Source organism: Salvelinus alpinus, chromosome 4, assembly GCF_045679555.1.
Source record: "Salvelinus alpinus chromosome 4, SLU_Salpinus.1, whole genome shotgun sequence".
Lineage (NCBI taxonomy): Eukaryota > Metazoa > Chordata > Actinopteri > Salmoniformes > Salmonidae > Salvelinus > Salvelinus alpinus.
Window position 1 is genome coordinate 9,451,474 of NC_092089.1, and position 25,731 is coordinate 9,477,204.

Consider the following 25,731-nt stretch of genomic DNA (forward strand, 5'->3'; position numbering starts at 1 on the left):
TAACCCTCCCTTGTCCCCTCTCTGTATATCTCTGACTGGGTTATTATAACCCTCCCTGGTCTCCTCTCTGTGTATCTCTGACTGGGTTATTATAACCCTCCCTGGTCCCCTCTCTGTGTATCTCTGACTGGGTTATTATAACCCTCCCTGGTCCCCTCTCTGTGTATTTCTGACTGGGTTATTATTACCCTCCCTGGTCCCTCCCTGGTCCCCTCTCTGTGTATCTCTGACTGGGTTATTATATCCCTCCCTGGTCCCTCCCTGGTCCCCTCGCTGTGTATCTCTGACTGGGTTATTATAACCCTCCCTGGTCCCTCCTGGTCCCCTCTCTGTGTATATCTGACTGGGTTATTATAACCCTCCCTGGTCCCCTCTCTGTGTATCTCTGACTGGGTTATTATAACCCTCCCTGGTCCCCTCTCTGTGTATCTCTGACTGGGTTATTATAACCCTCCCTGGTCCCTCCCTGGTCCCCTCTCTGTGTATCTCCGACTGGGTTATTATACCCCTCCCTGGTCCCTCCCTGGTCCCCCTCTCTGTGTATCTCTGACTGGGTTATTATAACCCTCCCTGGTCCCCTCTCTGTGTATCTCTGACTGGGTTATTATACCCCTCCCTGGTCCCTCCCTGGTCCCCTCTCTGTGTATCTCTGACTGGGTTATTATAACCCTCCCTGGTCCCTTCTCTGTGTATCTCTGACTGGGTTATTATAACCCTCCCTGGTCCCCTCTCTGTGTATCTCTGACTGGGTTATTATAACCCTCCCTGTCCCCTCTCTGTGTATCTCTGACTGGGTTATTATAACCCTCCCTGGTCCCCTCTCTGTGTATCTCTGACTGGGTTATTATAACCCTCCCTGGTCTCCTCTCTGTGTATTTCTGACTTGGTTTTTATAACCCTCCCTGGTCCCCTCTCTGTGTATCTCTGACTGGGTTATTATAACCCTCCCTGGTCCCCTCTCTGTGTATCTCTGACTGGGTTATTATAACCCTCCCTGGTCCCCTCTCTGTGTATCTCTGACTGGGTTATTATAACCCTCCCTGGTCCCCTCTCTGTGTATCTCTGACTGGGTTATTATTACCCTCCCTGGTCCCTCCCTGGTCCCTTCTCTGTGTATCTCTGACTGGGTTATTATATCCCTCCCTGGTCCCTCCCTGGTCCCCTCACTGTGTATCTCTGACTGGGTTATTATAACCCTCCCTGGTCCCTCCTGGTCCCCTCTCTGTGTATCTCTGACTGGGTTATTATACCCCTCCCTGGTCCCCTCCCTGTGTATCTCTGACTGGGTTATTATAACCCTCCCTGGTCCCCTCTCTGTGTATCTCTGACTGGGTTATTATAACCCTCCCTGGTCCCCTCTCTGTGTATCTCTGACTGGGTTATTATAACCCTCCCTGGTCCCTCCTGGTCCCCTCTCTGTGTATCTCTGACTGGGTTATTATAACCCTCCCTGGTCCCTCCCTGGTCCCCTCTCTGTGTATCTCTGACTGGGTTATTATAACCCTCCCTGGTCCCTCCCTGATCCCCTCTCTGTGTATCTCTGACTGGATTATTATAACCCTCCCTGGTCCCCTCTCTGTGTATCTCTGACTGGGTTATTATAACCCTCCCTGGTCCCCTCTCTGTGTATCTCTGACTGGGTTATTATAACCCTCCCTGGTCCCCTCTCTGTGTATCTCTGACTGGGTTATTATAACCCTCCCTGGTCCCCTCTCTGTGTATCTCTGACTGGGTTATTATAACCCTCCCTGGTCCCCTCTCTGTGTATCTCTGACTGTGTTATTATAACCCTCCCTGGTCCCCTCTCTGTGTATCTCTGACTGGGTTATTATACCCCTCCCTAGTACCTCCCTGGTCCCCTCTCTGTGTATCTCTGACTGGGTTATTATAACCCTCCCTGGTCCCCTCTCTGTGTTTCTCTGACTGGGTTATTATAATCCACCCTGGTCCCCTCTCTGTGTATCTCTGACTGTGTTATTATAACCCTCCCTGGTCCCCTCTCTGTGTCTCTCTGACTGGGTTATTATAATCCTCCCTGATCCCCTCTCTGTGTATCTCTGACTGGGTTATTATAACCCTCCCTGGTCTCCTCTCTGTGTATTTCTGACTTGGTTATTATAACCCTCCCTGGTCCCCTCTCTGTGTATCTCTGACTGGGTTATTATAACCCTCCCTGGTCCCCTCTCTGTGTATCTCTGACTGGGTTATTATAACCCTCCCTGGTCCCCTCTCTGTTTATCTCTGACTGGGTTATTATAACCCTCCCTGGTCCCCTCTCTGTGTATCTCTGACTGGGTTATTATTACCCTCCCTGGTCCCTCCCTGGTCCCTTCTCTGTGTATCTCTGACTGGGTTATTATATCCCTCCCTGGTCCCTCCCTGGTCCCCTCACTGTATATCTCTGACTGGGTTATTATAACCCTCCCTGGTCCCTCCTGGTCCCCTCTCTGTGTATCTCTGACTGGGTTATTATAACCCTCCCTGGTCCCCTCTCTGTGTATCTCTGACTGGGTTATTATAACCCTCCCTGGTCCCCTCTCTGTGTATCTCTGACTGGGTTATTATAACCCTCCCTGGTCCCTCCTGGTCCCCTCTCTGTGTATCTCTGACTGGGTTATTATAACCCTCCCTGGTCCCTCCCTGGTCCCCTCTCTGTGTATCTCTGACTGGGTTATTATAACCCTCCCTGGTCCCTCCCTGATCCCCTCTCTGTGTATCTCTGACTGGATTATTATAACCCTCCCTGGTCCCCTCTCTGTGTATCTCTGACTGGGTTATTATAACCCTCCCTGGTCCCCTCTCTGTGTATCTCTGACTGGGTTATTATAACCCTCCCTGGTCCCCTCTCTGTGTATCTCTGACTGGGTTATTATAACCCTCCCTGGTCCCCTCTCTGTGTATCTCTGACGGTGTTATTATAACCCTCCCTGGTCCCCTCTCTGTGTATCTCTGACTGGGTTATTATACCCCTCCCTAGTACCTCCCTGGTCCCCTCTCTGTGTATCTCTGACTGGGTTATTATAACCCTCCCTGGTCCCCTCTCTGTGTATCTCTGACTGTGTTATTATAACCCTCCCTGGTCCCCTCTCTGTGTATCTCTGACTGGGTTATTATACCCCTCCCTAGTACCTCCCTGGTCCCCTCTCTGTGTATCTCTGACTGGGTTATTATAACCCTCCCTGGTCCCTCCCTGGTCCCCTCTCTGTGTATCTCTGACTGGGTTATTATAACCCTCCCTGGTCCCTCCCTGATCCCCTCTCTGTGTATCTCTGACTGGATTATTATAACCCTCCCTGGTCCCCTCTCTGTGTATCTCTGACTGGGTTATTATAACCCTCCCTGGTCCCCTCTCTGTGTATCTCTGACTGGGTTATTATAACCCTCCCTGGTCCCCTCTCTGTGTATCTCTGACTGTGTTATTATAACCCTCCCTGGTCCCCTCTCTGTGTATCTCTGACTGGGTTATTATACCCCTCCCTAGTACCTCCCTGGTCCCCTCTCTGTGTATCTCTGACTGGGTTATTATAACCCTCCCTGGTCCCCTCTCTGTGTTTCTCTGACTCGGTTATTATAATCCACCCTGGTCCCCTCTCTGTGTATCTCTGACTGTGTTATTATAACCCTCCCTGGTCCCCTCTCTGTGTCTCTCTGACTGGGTTATTATAATCCTCCCTGATCCCCTCTCTGTGTATCTCTGACTGGGTTATTATAACCCTCCCTGGTCCCTCTCTGTGTATCTCTGACTGGGTTATTATAACCCTCCCTGGTCACCTCTCTGTGTATCTCTGACTGGGTTATTATAACCCTCCCTGGTCCCCTCTTTGTGTATCTCTGACTGGGCTATTATAACCCTCCCTGGTCCCTCCCTGGTCCCCTCTCTGTGTATCTCTGACTGGGTTATTATAACCCTCCCTGGTCCCTCCCTGGTCCCCTCTCTGTGTATCTCTGACTGGGTTATTATAACCCTCCCTGGTCCCCTCTCTGTGTCTCGCTGACTGGGTTATTATAACCCTCCCTGGTCCCCTCTCTGTGTATCTCTGACTGGGTTATTATAACCCTCCCTGGTCCCTCCCTGGTCCCCTCCCTGTGTCTCTCTGACTGGGTTATTATAACCCTCCCTGGTCCCCTCTCTGTGTATCTCTGACTGGGTTATTATAACCCTCCCTGGTCCCCTCTCTGTGTATCTCTGACTGGGTTATTATAACCCTCCCTGGTCCCTCCCTGGTCCCCTCCCTGTGTCTCTCTGACTGGGTTATTATAACTCTCCCTGGTCCCCTCTCTGTGTATCTCTGACTGGGTTATTATAACCCTCCCTGGTCCCCTTTCTGTGTCTCTCTGACTGGGTTATTATAACCCTCCCTGGTCCCTCCCTGGTACCCTCTCTGTGTATCTCTGACTGGGTTATTATAACCCTCCCTGGTCCCCTCTCTGTGTATCTCTGACTGGGTTATTATAACCCTCCCTGGTCCCCTCTCTGTGTTTCTCTGACTCGGTTATTATAATCCACCCTGGTCCCCTCTCTGTGTATCTCTGACTGTGTTATTATAACCCTCCCTGGTCCCCTCTCTGTGTCTCTCTGATTGGGTTATTATAATCCTCCCTGATCCCCTCTCTGTGTATCTCTGACTGGGTTATTATAACCCTCCCTGGTCCCTCTCTGTGTATCTCTGACTGGGTTATTATAACCCTCCCTGGTCACCTCTTTGTGTATCTCTGACTGGGCTATTATAACCCTCCCTGGTCCCTCCCTGGTCCCCTCTCTGTGTATCTCTGACTGGGTTATTATAACCCTCCCTGGTCCCTCCCTGGTCCCCTCTCTGTGTATCTCTGACTGGGTTATTATAACCCTCCCTGGTCCCCTCTCTGTGTATCTCTGACTGGGTTATTATAACCCTCCCTGGTCCCCTCTCTGTGTCTCGCTGACTGGGTTATTATAACCCTCCCTGGTCCCCTCTCTGTGTATCTCTGACTGGGTTATTATAACCCTCCCTGGTCCCTACCTGGTCCCCTCCCTGTGTCTCTCTGACTGGGTTATTATAACCCTCCCTGGTCCCCTCTCTGTGTATCTCTGACTGGGTTATTATAACCCTCCCTGGTCCCCTCTCTGTGTATCTCTGACTGGGTTATTATAACCCTCCCTGGTCCCTCCCTGGTCCCCTCCCTGTGTCTCTCTGACTGGGTTATTATAACTCTCCCTGGTCCCCTCTCTGTGTATCTCTGACTGGGTTATTATAACCCTCCCTGGTCCCCTTTCTGTGTCTCTCTGACTGGGTTATTATAACCCTCCCTGGTCCCTCCCTGGTACCCTCTCTGTGTATCTCTGACTGGGTTATTATAACCCTCCCTGGTCCCCTCTCTGTGTATCTCTGACTGGGTTATTATAACCCTCCCTGGTCCCCTCTCTGTGTATCTCTGACTGGGTTATTATAACCCTCCCTGGTCCCTCCCTGGTCCCCTCTCTGTGTATCTCTGACTGGGTTATTATAACCCTCCCTGGTCCCTCCCTGGTCCCCTCTCTGTGTATCTCTGACTGGGTTATTATAACCCTCCCTGGTCCCCTCTCTGTGTATCTCTGACTGGGTTATTATAACCCTCCCTGGTCCCCTCTCTGTGTATCTCTGACTGGGTTATTATACCCCTCCCTAGTACCTCCCTGGTCCCCTCTCTGTGTATCTCTGACTGGGTTATTATAACCCTCCCTGGTCCCCTCTCTGTGTTTCTCTGACTGGGTTATTATAATCCTCCCTGGTCCCCTCTCTGTGTATCTCTGACTGGGTTATTATAACCCTCCCTGGTCCCCTCTCTGTGTCTCTCTGACTGGGCTATTATAATCCTCCCTGGTCCCCTTTCTGTGTATCTCTGACTGGGTTATTATAACCCTCCCTGGTCCCTCTCTGTGTATCTCTGACTGGGTTATTATAACCCTCCCTGGTCACCTCTGTGTATCTCTGACTGGGTTATTATAACCCTCCCTGGTCCCCTCTCTGTGTATCTCTGACTGGGCTATTATAACCCTCCCTGGTCCCTCCCTGGTCCCCTCTCTGTGTATCTCTGACTGGGTTATTATAACCCTCCCTGGTCCCTCCCTGGTCCCCTCTCTGTGTATCTCTGACTGGGTTATTATAACCCTCCCTGGTCCCCTCTCTGTGTATCTCTGACTGGGTTATTATAACCCTCCCTGGTCCCCTCTCTGTGTCTCTCTGACTGGGTTATTATAACCCTCCCTGTTCCCCTCTCTGTGTATCTCTGACTGGGTTATTATAACCCTCCCTGGTCCCTCCCTGGTCCCCTCCCTGTGTCTCTCTGACTGGGTTATTATAACCCTCCCTGGTCCCCTCTCTGTGTATCTTTGACTGGGTTATTATAAACCTCCCTGGTCCCCTCTCTGTGTATCTCTGACTGGGTTATTATAACCCTCCCTGGTCCCCTCTCTGTGTATCTCTGACTGGGTTATTATAACCCTCCCTGGTCCCTCCCTGGTCCCCTCCCTGTGTCTCTCTGACTGGGTTATTATAACCCTCCCTGGTCCCCTCTCTGTGTATCTCTGACTGGGTTATTATAACCCTCCCTGGTCCCCTTTCTGTGTCTCTCTGACTGGGTTATTATAACCCTCCCTGGTCCCTCCCTGGTCCCCTCTCTGTGTATCTCTGACTGGGTTATTATAACCCTCCCTGGTCCCCTCTCTGTGTATCTCTGACTGGGTTATTATAACCCTCCCTGGTCCCCTCTCTGTGTATCTCTGAGTGGGTTATTATAACCCTCCCTGGTCCCTACCTGGTCCCCTCTCTGTGTATCTCTGACTGGGTTATTATAACCCTCCCTTGTCCCTCCCTGGTCCCCTCTCTGTGTATCTCTGACTGGGTTATTATAACCCTCCCTGGTCTCCTCTCTGTGTATCTCTGACTGGGTTATTATAACCCTCCCTGGTGCCCTCTCTGTGTATCTCTGACTGGGTTATTATAACCCTCCCTGGTCCCCTCTCTGTGTATCTCTGACTGGGTTATTATAACCCTCCCTGGTCCCTCCCTGGTCCCCTCCCTGTGTATCTCTGACTGGGTTATTATAACTCTCCCTGGTCCCCTCTCTGTGTATCTCTGACTGGGTTATTATAACCCTCCCTGGTCCCCTCTCTGTGTATCTCTGACTGGGTTATTATAACCCTCCCTGGTCCCTCCCTGGTCCCCTCCCTGTGTATCTCTGACTGGGTTATTATAACCCTCCCTGGTCCCCTCTCTGTGTATCTCTGACTGGGTTATTATAACCCTCCCTGGTCCCCTCTCTGTGTATCTCTGACTGGGTTATTATAACCCTCCCTGGTCCCTCCCTGTGTATCTCTGACTGGGTTATTATAACCCTCCCTGGTCCCCTCTCTGTGTATCTCTGATGGGTTATTATAACCCTCCCTGGTCCCCTCTCTGTGTATCTCTGACTGGGTTATTATACCCCTCCCTGGTCCCTCCCTGGTCCCCTCTCTGTGTATCTCTGACTGGGTTATTATTATAACCCTCCCTGGTCCCCTCTCTGTGTATCTCTGACTGGGTTATTATAACCCTCCCTGGTCCCTCCCTGGTCCCCTCTCTGTGTATCTCTGACTGGGTTATTATAACCCTCCCTGGTCCCCTCTCTGTGTATCTCTGACTGGGTTATTATAACCCTCCCTGGTCTCCTCTCTGTGTATCTCTGACTGGGTTATTATAACCCTCCCTGGTCCCCTCTCTGTGTATCTCTGACTGGGTTATTATAACCCTCCCTGGTCCCCTCTCTGTGTATCTCTGACTGGGTTATTATAACCCTCCCTGGTCCCCTCTCTGTGTATCTCTGACTGGGTTATTATAACCCTCCATGGTCCCCTCTCTGTGTATCTCTGACTGGGTTATTATAACCCTCCCTGGTCCCCTCTCTGTGTATCTCTGACTGGGTTATTATAACCCTCCCTGGTCCCCTCTCTGTGTATCTCTGACTGGGTTATTATAACCCTCCCTGGTCCCTCCCTGGTCCCCTCTCTGTGTATCTCTGACTGGGTTATTATAACCCTCCCTGATCTCCTCTCTGTGTCTCTCTGACTGGGTTATTATAACCCTCCCTGGTCCCCTCTCTGTGTATCTCTGACTGGGTTATTATACCCCTCCCTGGTCCCCTCTCTGTGTATCTCTGACTGGGTTATTATACCCCTCCCTAGTACCCTCTCTGTGTATCTCTGACTGGGTTATTATAACCCTCCCTGGTCCCCTCTCTGTGTATCTCTGACTGGGTTATTATAACCCTCCCTGGTCCCCTCTCTGTGTATCTCTGACTGGGTTATTATAACCCTCCCTGGTCCCCTCTCTGTGTATCTCTGACTGGGTTATTATACCCCTCCCTGGTCCCCTCTCTGTGTATCTCTGACTGGGTTATTATAACCCTCCCTGGTCCCCTCTCTGTGTATCTCTGACTGGGTTATTATAACCCTCCCTGGTCCCCTCTCTATGTATCTCTGACTGGGTTATTATAACCCTCCCTGATCCCCTCTCTGTGTATCTCTGACTGGGTTATTATAACACTCCCTGGTCCCTCCCTGGTCCCCTCTCTGTGTATCTCTGATGGGTTATTATAACCCTCCCTGGTCCCTCCCTGGTCCCCTCCCTGTGTATCTCTGACTGGGTTATTATAACCCTCCCTGGTCCCCTCTCTGTGTATCTCTGACTGGGTTATTATAACCCTCCCTGATCCCCTCTCTGTGTATCTCTGACTGGGTTATTATAGCCCTCCCTGGTCCCTCCCTGTGTCTCTCTGACTGGGTTATTATAACCCTCCCTGGTCCCCTCTCTGTGTATCTCTGACTGGGTTATTATAACCCTCCCTGGTCCCTCCCTAGTCCCCTCTCTGTGTATCTCTGATGGGTTATTATAACCCTCCCTGGTCCCTCCCTGGTCCCCTCCCTGTGTATCTCTGACTGGGTTATTATAACCCTCCCTGGTCCCCTCTCTGTGTATCTCTGATTGGGTTATTATAACCTTCCCTGATCCCCTCTCTGTGTATCTCTGACTGGGTTATTATAACCCTCCCTGGTCCCTCCCTGTGTCTCTCTGACTGGGTTATTATAACCCTCCCTGGTCCCTCCCTGGTCCCCTCCCTGTGTATCTCTGACTGGGTTATTATAACCCTCCCTGGTCCCCTCTCTGTGTATCTCTGACTAGGTTATTATAACCCTCCCTGATCCCCTCTCTGTGTATCTCTGATGGGCTATTATAACCCTCCCTGGTCCCTCCTGGTCCCCTCTCTGTGTATCTCTGACTGGGTTATTATAATCCTCCCTGGTCCCCTCTCTGTGTATCTCTGATGGGTTATTATAACCCTCCCTGGTCCCTCCTGGTCCCCTCTCTGTGTATCTCTGACTGGGTTATTATAACCCTCCCTGGTCCCCTCTCTGTGTATCTCTGATGGGTTATTATAACCCTCCCTGGTCCCCTCTCTGTGTATCTCTGACTGGGTTATTATAACCCTCCCTGGTCCCCTCTCTGTGTATCTATGACTGGGTTATTATAACCCTCCCTGGTCCCATCTCTGTGTATCTCTGACTGGGTTATTATAACCCTCCCTGGTCCCCTCTCTGTGTATCTCTGACTGGGTTATTATAACCCTCCCTGGTCCCCTCTCTCTGTATCTCTGACTGGGTTATTATAACCCTCCCTGGTCCCCTCTCTGTGTATCTCTGACTGGGTTATTATAACCCTCCCTGGTCCCCTCTCTGTGTATCTCTGACTGGGTTATTATAACCCTCCCTGGTCCCCTCTCTGTGTATCTCTGACTGGGTTATTATAACCCTCCCTGGTCCCCTCTCTGTGTATCTCTGACTGGGTTATTATAACCCTCCCTGGTCCCCTCTCTGTGTATCTCTGACTGGGTTATTATAACCCTCCCTGGTCCCCTCTCTGTGTATCTTTGACTGGGTTATTATAACCCTCCCTGGTCCCCTCTCTGTGTATCTCTGACTGGGTTATTATAACCCTCCCTGGTCCCCTCTCTGTGTATCTCTGACTGGGTTATTATAACCCTCCCTGGTCCCCTCTCTGTATCTCTGATGGGTTATTATAACCCTCCCTGGTCCCTCCCTGGTCCCCTCCCTGTGTATCTCTGACTGGGTTATTATAACCCTCCCTGGTCCCCTCTCTGTGTATCTCTGACTGGGTTATTATACCCCTCCCTGGTCCCCTCTCTGTGTATCTCTGACTGGGTTATTATAACCCTCCCTGGTCCCCTCTCTGTGTATCTCTGACTGGGTTATTATAACCCTCCCTGGTCCCCTCTCTATGTATCTCTGACTGGGTTATTATAACCCTCCCTGATCCCCTCTCTGTGTATCTCTGACTGGGTTATTATAACCCTCCCTGGTCCCTCCCTGGTCCCCTCTCTGTGTATCTCTGATGGGTTATTATAACCCTCCCTGGTCCCTCCCTGGTCCCCTCCCTGTGTATCTCTGACTGGGTTATTATAACCCTCCCTGGTCCCCTCTCTGTGTATCTCTGACTGGGTTATTATAACCCTCCCTGATCCCCTCTCTGTGTATCTCTGACTGGGTTATTATAGCCCTCCCTGGTCCCTCCCTGTGTCTCTCTGACTGGGTTATTATAACCCTCCCTGGTCCCCTCTCTGTGTATCTCTGACTGGGTTATTATAACCCTCCCTGGTCCCTCCCTAGTCCCCTCTCTGTGTATCTCTGATGGGTTATTATAACCCTCCCTGGTCCCCTCCCTGTGTATCTCTGACTGGGTTATTATAACCCTCCCTGGTCCCCTCTCTGTGTATCTCTGACTGGGTTATTATAACCTTCCCTGATCCCCTCTCTGTGTATCTCTGACTGGGTTATTATAACCCTCCCTGGTCCCTCCCTGTGTCTCTCTGACTGGGTTATTATAACCCTCCCTGGTCCCTCCCTGGTCCCCTCCCTGTGTATCTCTGACTGGGTTATTATAACCCTCCCTGGTCCCCTCTCTGTGTATCTCTGACTAGGTTATTATAACCCTCCCTGATCCCCTCTCTGTGTATCTCTGATGGGCTATTATAACCCTCCCTGGTCCCTCCTGGTCCCCTCTCTGTGTATCTCTGACTGGGTTATTATAATCCTCCCTGGTCCCCTCTCTGTGTATCTCTGATGGGTTATTATAACCCTCCCTGGTCCCTCCTGGTCCCCTCTCTGTGTATCTCTGACTGGGTTATTATAACCCTCCCTGGTCCCCTCTCTGTGTATCTCTGATGGGTTATTATAACCCTCCCTGGTCCCCTCTCTGTGTATCTCTGACTGGGTTATTATAACCCTCCCTGGTCCCCTCTCTGTGTATCTCTGACTGGGTTATTATAACCCTCCCTGGTCCCATCTCTGTGTATCTCTGACTGGGTTATTATAACCCTCCCTGGTCCCCTCTCTGTGTATCTCTGACTGGGTTATTATAACCCTCCCTGGTCCCTCCCTGGTCCCCTCTCTCTGTATCTCTGACTGGGTTATTATAACCCTCCCTGGTCCCCTCTCTGTGTATCTCTGACTGGGTTATTATAACCCTCCCTGGTCCCCTCTCTGTGTATCTCTGACTGGGTTATTATAACCCTCCCTGGTCCCCTCTCTGTGTATCTCTGACTGGGTTATTATAACCCTCCCTGGTCCCCTCTCTGTGTATCTCTGACTGGGTTATTATAACCCTCCCTGGTCCCCTCTCTGTGTATCTCTGACTGGGTTATTATAACCCTCCCTGGTCCCCTCTCTGTGTATCTTTGACTGGGTTATTATAACCCTCCCTGGTCCCCTCTCTGTGTATCTCTGACTGGGTTATTATAACCCTCCCTGGTCCCCTCTCTGTGTATCTCTGACTGGGTTATTATAACCCTCCCTGGTCCCCTCTCTGTATCTCTGATGGGTTATTATAACCCTCCCTGGTCCCTCCCTGGTCCCCTCCCTGTGTATCTCTGACTGGGTTATTATAACCCTCCCTGGTCCCCTCTCTGTGTATCTCTGACTAGGTTATTATAACCCTCCCTGATCCCCTCTCTGTGTATCTCTGACTGGGTTATTATAACCCTCCCTGGTCCCCTCTCTGTGTATCTCTGACTGGGTTATTATAACCCTCCCTGATCCCCTCTCTGTGTATCTCTGACTGGGTTATTATAACCCTCCCTGGTCCCTCCCTGTGTCTCTCTGACTGGGTTATTATAACCCTCCCTGGTCCCTCCCTGGTCCCCTCTCTGTGTGTTTCTGACTGGGTTATTATAACCCTCCCTGGTCCCCTCTTTGTGTATCTCTGACTGGGTTTTTATAACCCTCCCTGGTCCCCTCTCTGTGTATCTCTGACTGGGTTATTATAACCCTCCCTGGTCCCTCCCTGGTCCCCTCTCTGTGTATCTCTGACTGGGTTATTATAACCCTCCCTGGTCCCCTCTCTGTGTATCTCTGACTGGGTTATTATAACCCTCCCTGGTCCCCTCTCTGTGTATCTCTGACTGGGTTATTATAACCCTCCCTGGTCCCTCCCTGGTCCCCTCTCTGTGTATCTCTGACTGGGTTATTATAACCCTCCCTGGTCCCCTCTCTGTGTATCTCTGACTGGGTTATTATAACCCTCCCTGATCCCCTCTCTGTGTATCTCTGACTGGGTTATTATAACCCTCCCTGGTCCCCTCTCTGTGTATCTTTGACTGGGTTATTATAACCCTCCCTGGTCCCCTCTCTGTGTATCTCTGACTGGGTTATTATAACCCTCCCTGGTCCCCTCTCTGTGTATCTCTGACTGGGTTATTATAACCCTCCCTGGTCCCCTCTCTGTATCTCTGATGGGTTATTATAACCCTCCCTGGTCCCTCCCTGGTCCCCTCCCTGTGTATCTCTGACTGGGTTATTATAACCCTCCCTGGTCCCCTCTCTGTGTATCTCTGACTAGGTTATTATAACCCTCCCTGATCCCCTCTCTGTGTATCTCTGACTGGGTTATTATAACCCTCCCTGGTCCCCTCTCTGTGTATCTCTGACTGGGTTATTATAACCCCCCCTGATCCCCTCTCTGTGTATCTCTGACTGGGTTATTATAACCCTCCCTGGTCCCTCCCTGTGTCTCTCTGACTGGGTTATTATAACCCTCCCTGGTCCCTCCCTGGTCCCCTCTCTGTGTGTTTCTGACTGGGTTATTATAACCCTCCCTGGTCCCCGCTCTGTGTATCTCTGACTGGGTTATTATAACCCTCCCTGGTCCCCTCTCTGTGTATCTCTGACTGGGTTATTATAACCCTCCCTGGTCCCCTCTTTGTGTATCTCTGACTGGGTTATTATAACCCTCCCTGGTCCCCTCTCTGTGTATCTCTGACTGGGTTATTATAACCCTCCCTGGTCCCCTCTCTGTGTATCTCTGACTGGGTTATTATAACCCTCCCTGGTCCCCTCTTTGTGTATCTCTGACTGGGTTATTATAACCCTCCCTGGTCCCCTCTCTGTGTATCTCTGACTGGGTTATTATAACCCTCCCTGGTCCCCTCTTTGTGTATCTCTGACTGGGTTATTATAACCCTCCCTGGTCCCCTCTCTGTGTATCTCTGACTGGGTTATTATAACCCTCCCTGGTCCCTCCCTGGTCCCCTCTCTGTGTATCTCTGACTGGGTTATTATAACCCTCCCTGGTCCCCTCTCTGTGTATCTCTGACTGGGTTATTATAACCCTCCCTGGTCCCCTCTCTGTGTATCTCTGACTGGGTTATTATAACCCTCCCTGGTCCCCTCTCTGTGTATCTCTGACTGGGTTATTATAACCCTCCCTGGTCCCTCCCTGGTCCCCTCTCTCTGTATCTCTGACTGGGTTATTATAACCCTCCCTGGTTCCCTCTCTGTGTATCTCTGACTGGGTTATTACAACCCTCCCTGGTCCCCTCTCTGTGTATCTCTGACTGGGTTATTATAACCCTCCCTGGTCCCCTCTCTGTGTCTCTCTGACTGGGTTATTATACCCCTCCCTGGTCCCTCCCTGGTCCCCTCCCTGTGTATTTCTGACTGGGTTATTATAACCCTCCCTGGTCCCCTCTCTGTGTATCTCTGACTGGGTTATTATAACCCTCCCTGGTCCCCTCTCTGTGTATCTCTGACTGGGTTATTATAACCCTCCCTGGTCCCCTCTCTGTGTATCTCTGACTGGGTTATTATAACCCTCCCTGGTCCCTCCCTGGTCACCTCTCTGTGTCTCTCTGACTGGGTTATTATAACCCTCCCTGGTCCCCTCTCTGTGTATCTCTGACTGGGTTATTATAACCCTCCCTGGTCCCCTCTCTGTGTATCTCTGACTGGGTTATTATAACCCTCCCTGGTCCTCCCTGGTCCCCTCTCTGTGTATCTCTGATGTGTTATTATAACCCTCCCTGGTCCCTCCCTGGTCCCCTCTCTGTGTATCTCTGACTGGGTTATTACAACCCTCCCTGGTCCCCTCTCTGTGTATCTCTGATGGGTTATTATAACCCTCCCTGGTCCCCTCTCTGTGTATCTCTGACTGGGTTATTATACCCCTCCCTGGTCCCTTGTTATAATTGTTTCTCCATATCTCAGGAACTCGAAGAACAAAAGAAAGAACAGACATGGAACCGAGGAGAAGAACGTGACAGTAGAGACAGAGCCTCATTTGCATTAAATTCATTCCATTCCGTTTTGAGCTATATTTAACAAGGGATTGGCCGCAGACCCCGAGAGAGAGCGGTTTTATTTAGAAGTGACCAGCCAGTCGCCCACGGCCCCACGGCTCTCCTCTCCTCTCTCAGTCTAATTGATGTAAATGCAGACCTGGGTGAGAGACAGAGTGGTGACCTCGTTATATAGAGGGGGATCAGCCCAATTAAGCACACATCCTTTAGAGATGCTTAAAGCTAATAAATAAAGGGCCCAATCAGAGGCCCTGGATCAGCCACTCATATGATTGTAGTGAAGGATCAGATGAAAGCACTGTGGATAAGGAAGCTACGGCTAAAACAACGCTAATTCAAAGGGAGCTACGCTAACACAACACTAATTCAAAGGGAGCTACGCTAACACAATGCTAACCGCTAACACAACGCTAATTCAAAGGGAGCTACGCTTACACAATGCTAACCGCTAACACAACGCTAATTCAAAGGGAGCTACGCTTACACAATGCTAACCGCTAACACAACGCTAATCCAAAGGGAGCTACACTTACACAATGCTAACCGCTAACACAACACTGCCAGATGAGTTTGTTCAGACAGTCAAGGAGGCGGCTGCTTTTTAATAACCGTTTAAGCATTTTACTGCAAATGGCTGCGTGTCAAATTCCCCTTGAAGCAGAATACCACTAATGATGTATTAAGAGCGGTCTCCTCTCCTGGTAATAATGATCCCCATTGACACAGAACCTCCTAATACTGATGGGGCATTTTAGGGATTAGCTTTTTTCACTGTTTTTGTACGTTTTAAAGGGATTATTTATCATTGTGAAATGCTTTGGTTTAATTCTACATTTTGAAAACCATAATTCAAGCAAATTAATATGTTAACCCATTACAGTCTAAGCCCTATCTAAGAATGTGGCTTTAATGTTATTGGCCCATAAAAAAACGATTTTACTGAGTTACAGTTCATAGAAGGATATCAGTCAATTGAAATCCATTCATTAGGCCCAAATGTATCGATTTCACATGACTGGCCAGGGGCACAGCCCTGGATAGGCCTGGGAGGGCATAGGCCCACCCACAGGGGGGCCAGACCCAGCATATCAGACTAAAATGTAAACATGTAAAGTGTTTGTCCCATGTTTCATGAGCTGAAATAAAAGATCCCACAAATGTTCCATTCTAAAATCTTATTTCTCTAAATCTTGTGCCCAAATATGTTTAGATCCTGTCAGTGAGCATTTATCCTTTGCCAAGATAATCCATCCACCTTACAGGTGTGGCACATCAAGAAGCCCTTAAACAGAATGACCATTACACAGGTACACCTTGTGCTGGGGACAATACAAGGTCACTGTAAAATGTGCAATTTTGTCACAAAACACAATGCCACAGATGTCTCAAGTTTTGAGAGAGCGTGCAACTGGCATGCCGAATGTACGATTTTCCACCAGAGCTGTTGCTTGATAATTTAATGTTAATTGATCTACCATAAGCCACCTTCAACATAATTATTGAGAATTTGGCAGTACGTCCAACCGGCCTCACAACCAAGTAACACCAGTTAAAACCAGCTAACACGAGCTAACACTAGCTAACACCAGGTATCACCAGGTAACACCATCTACCATTAGCTAACACCAGGTATCACCAGGTAACACCATCTACCACTAGCTAACACCAGGTATCACCAGGTAACACCATCTACCACTAGCTAACACCAGCTAACACCAAGTAATCACCAGGTATCACCAGGTATCACCAGCTAACACGAGCTAACCACAGATAACACCAGCTAACACCAGCTAACACCAGCTAACACCAGCTAAGACCAGGTAAGACCAGGTAACACTAGGTATCATCAGGTAACAACAGGTAACACTAGGCTAACATCAGGTAACAACAGGTATCACCAGTTAACACCAGGTATCACCAAGTAACACCATCTAACAACAGGGAACAACAGGTATCACCAGTTAACACCAGGTAACACCAGCTAACACCAGCTAAGACCAGGTAACACCAGCTAACACCAACTAACACCAGCTAACACCAGGTAACACCAGCTAACACCAGGTAACACCAGGTAACACCCGATAACACCAGGTAACACCAGCTAACACCAGCTAACACCAGGTAACACCAGGTAACACCAGATAACACCAGGTAACACCAGGTAACACCGATAACACCAGGTAACACCAGGTAACACCAGGTAACACCAACTAACACCAACTAACACCAGGTAATACCAGGTAACACCAGATAACACCAAGTAACACCAGGTAACACCAAGTAACACCAGTTAAAACCAGCTAACACGAGCTAACACTAGCTAACACCAGGTATCACCAGGTAACACCATCTACCACTAGCTAACACCAGCTAACACCAAGTAATCACCAGGTATCACCAGGTAACACCATCTACCACTAGCTAACACCAGCTAACACCAGCTAACACCAGCTAAGACCAGGTAAGACCAAGTAACACCCGATAACACCAGGTAACACCCGATAACACCAGGTAACACCAGCTAACACCAGCTAAGACCAGGTAACACCCGATAACACCAGGTAACACCAGATAACACCAAGTAACACCAGGTAACACCCGATAACACCAGGTAACACCAGCTAACACCAGCTAAGACCAGGTAACACCCGATAACACCAGGTAACACCAGGTAACACCAGATAACACCAGCTAACACCAGGTAACACCAAGTAACACCAGGTAACACCAGCTAACACCAGGTAACACCAGATAACACCAGCTAACACCAGGTAACACCAAGTAACACCAGATAACACCAGCTAACACCAGATAACACCAGCTAACACCAGGTAACACCAAGTAACACCAGATAACACCAGCTAACACCAGGTAACACCAGGTAACACCAGGTAACACCAGGTAACACCAGGTAACACCAAGTAACACCAGATAACACCAAGTAACACCAGGTAACACCAAGTAACACCAGGTAACACCAGGTAACACCAGATAACACCAAGTAACACCAGGTAACACCAGTTAACACCAGCTAACACCAGGTAACACCAAGTAACACCAGATAACACCCGATAACACCAGGTAACACCAGTTAACACCAGGTAACACCAAGTAACACCAGGTAACACCAAGTAACACCAGGTAACACCAGCTAACACCAGGTAACACCAAGTAACACCAGGTAACACCAGGTAACACCAGATAACACCAGGTAACACCAGGTAACACCAGGTAACACCAAGTAACACCTGATAACACCCGATAACACCAGGTAACACCAGGTAACACCAGGTAACACCAAGTAACACCAGATAACACCAGCTAACACCAGGTAACACCAGGTAACACCAGGTAACACCAGGTAACACCAAGTAACACCAGATAACACCAAGTAACACCAGGTAACACCAAGTAACACCAGGTAACACCAGGTAACACCAGATAACACCAAGTAACACCAGGTAACACCAGTTAACACCAGCTAACACCAGGTAACACCAAGTAACACCAGATAACACCCGATAACACCAGGTAACACCAGTTAACACCAGGTAACACCAAGTAACACCAGGTAACACCAAGTAACACCAGGTAACACCAGCTAACACCAGGTAACACCAAGTAACACCAGGTAACACCAGGTAACACCAGATAACACCAGGTAACACCAGGTAACACCAGGTAACACCAAGTAACACCTGATAACACCCGATAACACCAGGTAACACCAGGTAACACCAGGTAACACCAAGTAACACCAGATAACACCCGATAACACCAGCTAACACCAGGTAACACCAAGTAACACCAGATAACACCCGATAACACCAGGTAACACCAGGTAACACCAGTTAACACCAGGTAACACCAAGTAACACCAGATAACACCAAGTAACACCAGGTAACACCAGGTAACACCAGGTAACACCAGGTAACACCAGTTAACACCAGGTAACACCAGGTAACACCAGGTAACACCAGCTAACACCAGGTAACACCAGGTAACACCAGGTAACACCAAGTAACACCAGGTAACACCAGGTAACACCAGATAACACCAGGTAACACCAGGTAACACCAGTTAACACCAGCTAACACCAGGTTACACCAAGTAACACCAGGTAACACCAGGTAACACCAGATAACACCAGGTAACACCAGGTAACACCAGGTAACACCAAGTAACACCAGATAACACCAGTTAACACCAGTTAACACCAGGTAACACCATGTAACACCAAGTAACACCAGATAACACCAAGTAACACCAGATAACACCAAGTAACACCAGATAACACCAAGTAACACCAGCTAACACCAGATAACACCAGATAACACCAGATAACACCAGGTAACACCAGGTAACACCAGGTAACACCAAGTAACACCCGATAACACCAAGTAACACCCGATAACACCAGGTAACACCAGCTAACACCAGCTAAGACCAGGTAACACCCGATAACACCAGGTAACACCAGGTAACACCAGGTAACACCAGGTAATACCAGGTAACACCAGCTAACACCAGGTAACACCAAGTAACACCAGGTAACACCAGATAACACCAGGTAACACCAGGTAACACCAGGTAACACCAAGTAACACCTGATAACACCCGATAACACCAGGTAACACCAGGTAACACCAGGTAACACCAAGTAACACCAGGTAACACCAGGTAACACCAGGTAACACCAAGTAACACCAGATAACACCCGATAACACCAGGTAACACCAGGTAACACCAGGTAACACCAGGTAACACCAGGTAACACCAAGTAACACCAGGTAACACCAGGTAACACCAGATAACACCAGGTAACACCAGGTAACACCAGTTAACACCAGCTAACACCAGGTTACACCAAGTAACACCAGGTAACACCAGGTAACACCAGATAACACCAGGTAACACCAGGTAACACCAGGTAACACCAAGTAACACCAGATAACACCAGTTAACACCAGTTAACACCAGGTAACACCAGGTAACACCAAGTAACACCAGATAACACCAAGTAACACCAGATAACACCAAGTAACACCAGATAACACCAAGTAACACCAGCTAACACCAGATAACACCAGGTAACACCAGATAACACCAGATAACACCAGGTAACACCAGGTAACACCAAGTAACACCCGATAACACCAAGTAACACCCGATAACACCAGGTAACACCAGCTAACACCAGCTAAGACCAGGTAACACCCGATAACACCAGGTAACACCAGGTAATACCAGGTAACACCAGCTAACACCAGCTAACACCAAGTTACACCAGGTAACCCCCCTGAAACTAAGAGGAGATACAACACAGAGGGGAAAGGCAGAAACACAAACACCAGAGGGGAGAAAACCACCAGGAACAGAATTGAGGCCAAAGCCCATCTGGCGGTAATGAAATTAATTTGTCACCCTATTGTCTGGAACAAAAGAGCTAATTGAAATGAACCTGTCCCTTGTCTGTTGTCTGTCTTCAGCACCTTAAATATTCTCTAAGATATGCTGATTCTGAGCCTGAATTATTCAGATGCCAATCCTCTGGAAAGCAGGAGGGCACAACAGAGGAGAGGACACGTGGAGTGTGTTTAGAACAGGATCCTTTAGAGAGGATGTATTCATTCAATTCACTTTATTTACGGACAATTTAACAGGCAGCAGTGGAACATCCTCTAAAATGACCATGTCCCACTTATAAACTAATGAGACAATTAGTATTTATACAGATTCATTAACCAAAAATGACTTTCTGTAGAAAAAAACGAACATATTTGACACAGGTAGTGTTCATATAGATTGATTACAGTTTTTTATCGCTTTGGATCTATTTTCACAAGTATGTGGTAAAATCTCACAACCATTTTTATGTTACATTTTTTAGTAGGGGGTGGATCAGCTTGAATTCTGCAGATAGATTATAGCTTCCATCAAAATAATTGTCTCTTCTAATCTACCACATATTGTTTTGGCAAATATATATATAATGTATATACATACGCACACATACAGTTGAAGTCGGAAGTTTACATACACCTTAGCCAAATACATTTACACTCAGTTTTTCACAATTCCTGACATTTAATCCTAGAAAAATTCCCTGTTTTAGGTCAGTTAGGATCACCACTTTATTTTAAGAATGTGAAATGTCTGAATAATAGTAGAGAAAATGATTTATCTCAGCTTTAATTTCTTTCATCACATTTCCAGTGGGTCAGAAGTTTACATACACTCAATTAGTATTTGGTAGCATTGCCTTTAAATTGTTTAACTTGGGTCAAACATTGCGGGTAGCCTTCCACAAGCTTCCCACAATAACTTGGGTGAATTTTGGCCCATCCCTACTGACAGGGAAACTGAGTCAGGTTTGTAGTCGTTGCACACGCATTTGCTCGCCCACACATTTTAGAAGAATATCTTCAACCACCAACTTACCATCCTGAGAAAAGGCCGAGTATAGCCCACAAAGATCTCCGCCACGGCACAACCCAAGGGGGGGCGCCAACTCAGACAGGAAGATCACGTCAGTGACTCAACCCACTCAAGTGACACACCACTTCTAGGGACGGCATGAAAGAGCACCAGTAAGCCAGTGACTCAGCCCCAATAATAGGGTTAGAGGCAGAGAATCCCAGTGGAGAGAGGGGAACCGGCCAGGCAGAGACAGCAAGAGCGGTTCGTTGCCCCAGAGCCTTTCCGTTCACCTTCACACTCCTGAACCAGACTACACTCAATCATATGACCCACTGAAGAGATGAGTCTTCAGTAAAGACTTAAAAGGTTGAGACCGAGTCTGCGTCTCTCACATAGGTAGGCAGACCATTCCATAAAAATGGAGCTCTATAGGAGAAAGCCCTGCCTCAAGATGTTTGCTTAGAAATTCTAGGAACAGTAAGGAGGCTTACGTCTTGTGACCGTAGCGTAGGTGTAGGTAGGTACGGCTGGACCAAATCCGAAAGATAGGTAGGAGCAAGCCCATGTAATGCTTTGTAGTTTAGCAGTAAAACCTTGAAATCAGCCCTTGCCTTAACAGGAAGCCAGTGTAGGGAGGCTAGCACTGGAGTAATATGATCACATTTTTTGGTTCTAGTCAGGATTCTAGCAGCCGTATTTAGCACTAACTGAAGTTTATTTAGTGCTTTATCCAGGTAGCCGAAAAGTAGAGCATTGCAGTAGTCTAACCTAGAAGTAACAAAAGCATGGAGTAATTTTTCTGCATCATTTTTGGACAGAAAGTTTCTGATTTTTGCAATGTTACGTAGATGGAAAAAGCTGTCCTTGAAACAGTCTTGATATGTTCGTCAAAAGAGAGATCAGGGTCCAGAGTAACGCCAAGGTCTTTCACAGTTTTATTTGAGACGACTGTACAACAGTCAAGATTAATTGTCAGATTCAACAGAAGATCTCTTTGTTTCTTGGGACCTAGAACAAGCATCTCTGTTTTGTCCGAGTTTAAAAGTAGAAAGTTTGCAGCCATCCACTTCCTTGTGTCTGAAACACAGGCTTCTAGCGAGGGCAAATTTGGGGCTTCACCATGTTTCATTGAAATGTACAGCTGTGTGTCATCCGCATAGCAGTGAAAGTTAACATGATGTTTTCGAATAACATCCCCAAGAGGTAAAATATATAGTGGAAACAATAGTGGTCCTAAACCGGAACCTTGAGGAACACCGAAATGTACAGTTGATTTGTCAGAGGACAAACCATTCACAGAGACAAACTGATATCTTTCCGACAGATAAGATCTAAACCAGGCCAGAACTTGTCCGTGTAGACCAATTTGGGTTTCCAATCTCTCCAAAAGAATGTGGTGATCGATGGTATCAAAGGCAGCACTAGGGTCTAGAAGCACGAGGACAGATGCAGAGCCTCGGTCTGACGCCATTAAAAGGTAATTTACCACCTTCACAAGTGCAGTCTCAGTGCTATGATGGGATCTAAAACCAGACTGAAGCATTTCGTATACATTGTTTGTCTTCAGGAAGGCAGTGAGTTGCTGCGCAACAGCTTTTACAAAAAAAATTGAGAGGAATGGAAGATTCGATATAGGCCGAATCTTCTGGGTCAAGGTTTGGCTTTTTCAAGAGAGGCTTTATTACTGCCACTTTTAGTGAGTTTGGTACACATCTGGTGGATAGAGAGCCGTTTATTATGTTCAACATAGTAGGGCCGAGCACAGGAAGCAGATTTTTCAGTAGTTTAGTTGGAATAGGGTCCAGTATGCAGCTTGATGGTTTAGAGGCCAGCTTTGGAGGAATACGCAGATTTAAAGAGGAGTCCATAATTTGCTTTCTAATGATCATGATCTTTTCCTCAAAGAAGTTTATGAATTTATTACTGCTGAAGTGAAAGCCATCCTCACTTGGGGAATGCTGCTTTTTAGTTAGCTTTGCGACAGTATCAAAAAAATAGGATGATCGAGCAGCAGTGAGGGCTCTTCGATACTGCACGGTACTGTCTTTCCAAGCTAGTCGGAAGACTTCCAGTTTGGTGTGGCGCCATTTCCGTTCCAATTTTCTGGAAGCTTGCTTCAGAGCTCGGGTATTTTCTGTATACCAGGGAGCTAGTTTCTTATGAAAAATGTTTTTAGTTTATAGGGGTGCAACTGCATCTAGGGTATTGCGCAAGGTTAAATTGAGTTCCTCAGTTAGATGGTTAAATTATTTTTCCCCTCTGATGTCCTTGGGTAGGCAGAGGGACTCTGGAAGGGCATCAAGGAATCTTTGTGTTGTCTGAGAATTTATAGCACGACTTTTGATGCTCCTTGGTTGAGGTCTGAGCAGATTATTTGTTGCGATTACAAACGTAATAAATTGGTGGTCCGATAGTCCAGGATTATGAGGAAAAACATTAAGATCCACCACATTTATTCCATGGGACAAAACTAGGTCCAGAGTATGACTGTGACAGTGAGCAGGTCCAGAGACATGTTGGACAAAACCCACTGAGTCGATGATGGCTCCGAAAGCCTTTTGGAGTGGGTCTGTGAACTTTTCCATGTGAATATTAAAGTCACCAAAAATGTGAATATTATCTGCTATGACTACAAGGTCCGATAGGAATTCAGGGAACTCAGTGAGGAACGCTGTATATGGCCCAGGAGGCCTGTAAACAGTAGCTATAAAAAGTGATTGAGTAGGCTGCATAGATTTCATGACTAGAAGCTCAAAAGACGAAAAAGTCTTATTTTTTTGTGTAAATTAAAATTTGCTATCGTAAATGTTAGCAACACCTCCACCTTTGCGGGATGCACGGGGGATAATGTCACTAGTGTAACCAGGAGGCGAGGCCTCATTTAACACATTAAATTCATCGGGCTTAAGCCATGTTTCAGTCAGGCCAATCACATCAAGATTATGATCAGTGATTAGTTCATTGACTATAACTGCCTTTGAAGTGAGGGATCTAACATTAAGTAGCCCTATTTTGAGATGTGAGATATCACGATCTCTTTCAATAATGGCAGGAATGGAGGAGGTCTTTATCCTAGTGAGATTGCTAAGGCGAACACCGCCATGTTTAGTTTTGCCCAACCTAGGTCGAGGCACAGACACGGTCTCAATGGGGATAGCTGAGCTGACTACACTGACTGTGCTTGTGGCTGTAACATGGTCAGGTTGGTACTAGTCAGGACTGACTGTAACATGATCAGGTTGGTACTAGTGAGGACTGTAACATGATCAGGTTGGTAATAGACAGAACTGACTGTAACATGATAAGGTTGGTACTAGTCAGGACTGACTGTAACATGATCAGGTTGGTACTAGACAGGACTGACTGTAACATGATCAGGTTGGTACTAGTCAGGTCTGACTGTAACATGATCAGGTTGGTACTAGACAGGACTGTAACATGATCAGGTTGGTACTAGTCAGGACTGTAACATGATCAGGTTGGTACTAGACAGGACTGACTGTAACATGATCAGGTTGGTACTAGTCAGGACTGACTGTAACATGATCAGGTTGGTACTAGTCAGGACTGTAACATGTTCAGGTTGGTACTAGTCAGGACTGACTGTAACATGATCAGGTTGGTACTAGTGAGGACTGTAACATGATCAGGTTGGTACTAGACAGGACTGTAACATGATCAGGTTGGTACTAGTCAGGACTGTAACATGTTCAGGTTGGTACTAGACAGGACTGTAACATGATCAGGTTGGTACTAGTGAGGACTGTAACATGATCAGGTTGGTACTAGACAGGACTGTAACATGATCAGGTTGGTACTAGTCAGGACTGTAACATGTTCAGGTTGGTACTAGACAGGACTGTAACATGATCAGGTTGGTACTAGACAGGACTGACTGTAACATGTTCAGGTTGGTACTAGTCAGGACTGTAACATGATCAGGTTGGTACTAGACAGGACTGTAACATGTTCAGGTTGGTACTAGACAGGACTGTAACATGATCAGGTTGGTACTAGTCAGGACTGTAACATGTTCAGGTTGGTACTAGACAGGACTGTAACATGTTCAGGTTGGTACTAGTGAGGACTGACTGTAACATGATCAGGTTGGTACTAGTGAGGACTGACTGTAACATGATCAGGTTGGTACTAGTGAGGACTGTAACATGATCAGGTTGGTACTAGACAGGACTGACTGTAACACGATCAGGTTGGTACTAGTGAGGACTGACTGTAACATGATCAGGTTGGTACTAGTGAGGACTGTAACATGATCAGGTTGGTACTAGACAGGACTGTAACATGTTCAGGTTGGTACTAGACAGGACTGTAACATGTTCAGGTTGGTACTAGACAGGACTGTAACATGTTCAGGTTGGTACTAGACAGGACTGACTGTAACATGTTCAGGTTGGTACTAGACAGGACTGTAACATGATCAGGTTGGTACTAGACAGGACTGTAACATGTTCAGGTTGGTACTAGACAGGACTGACTGTAACATGATCAGGTTGGTACTAGACAGGACTGACTGTAACATGTTCAGGTTGGTACTAGACAGGACTGTAACATGTTCAGGTTGGTACTAGACAGGACTGTAACATGTTCAGGTTGGTACTAGACAGGACTGTAACATGATCAGGTTGGTACTAGACAGGACTGTAACATGA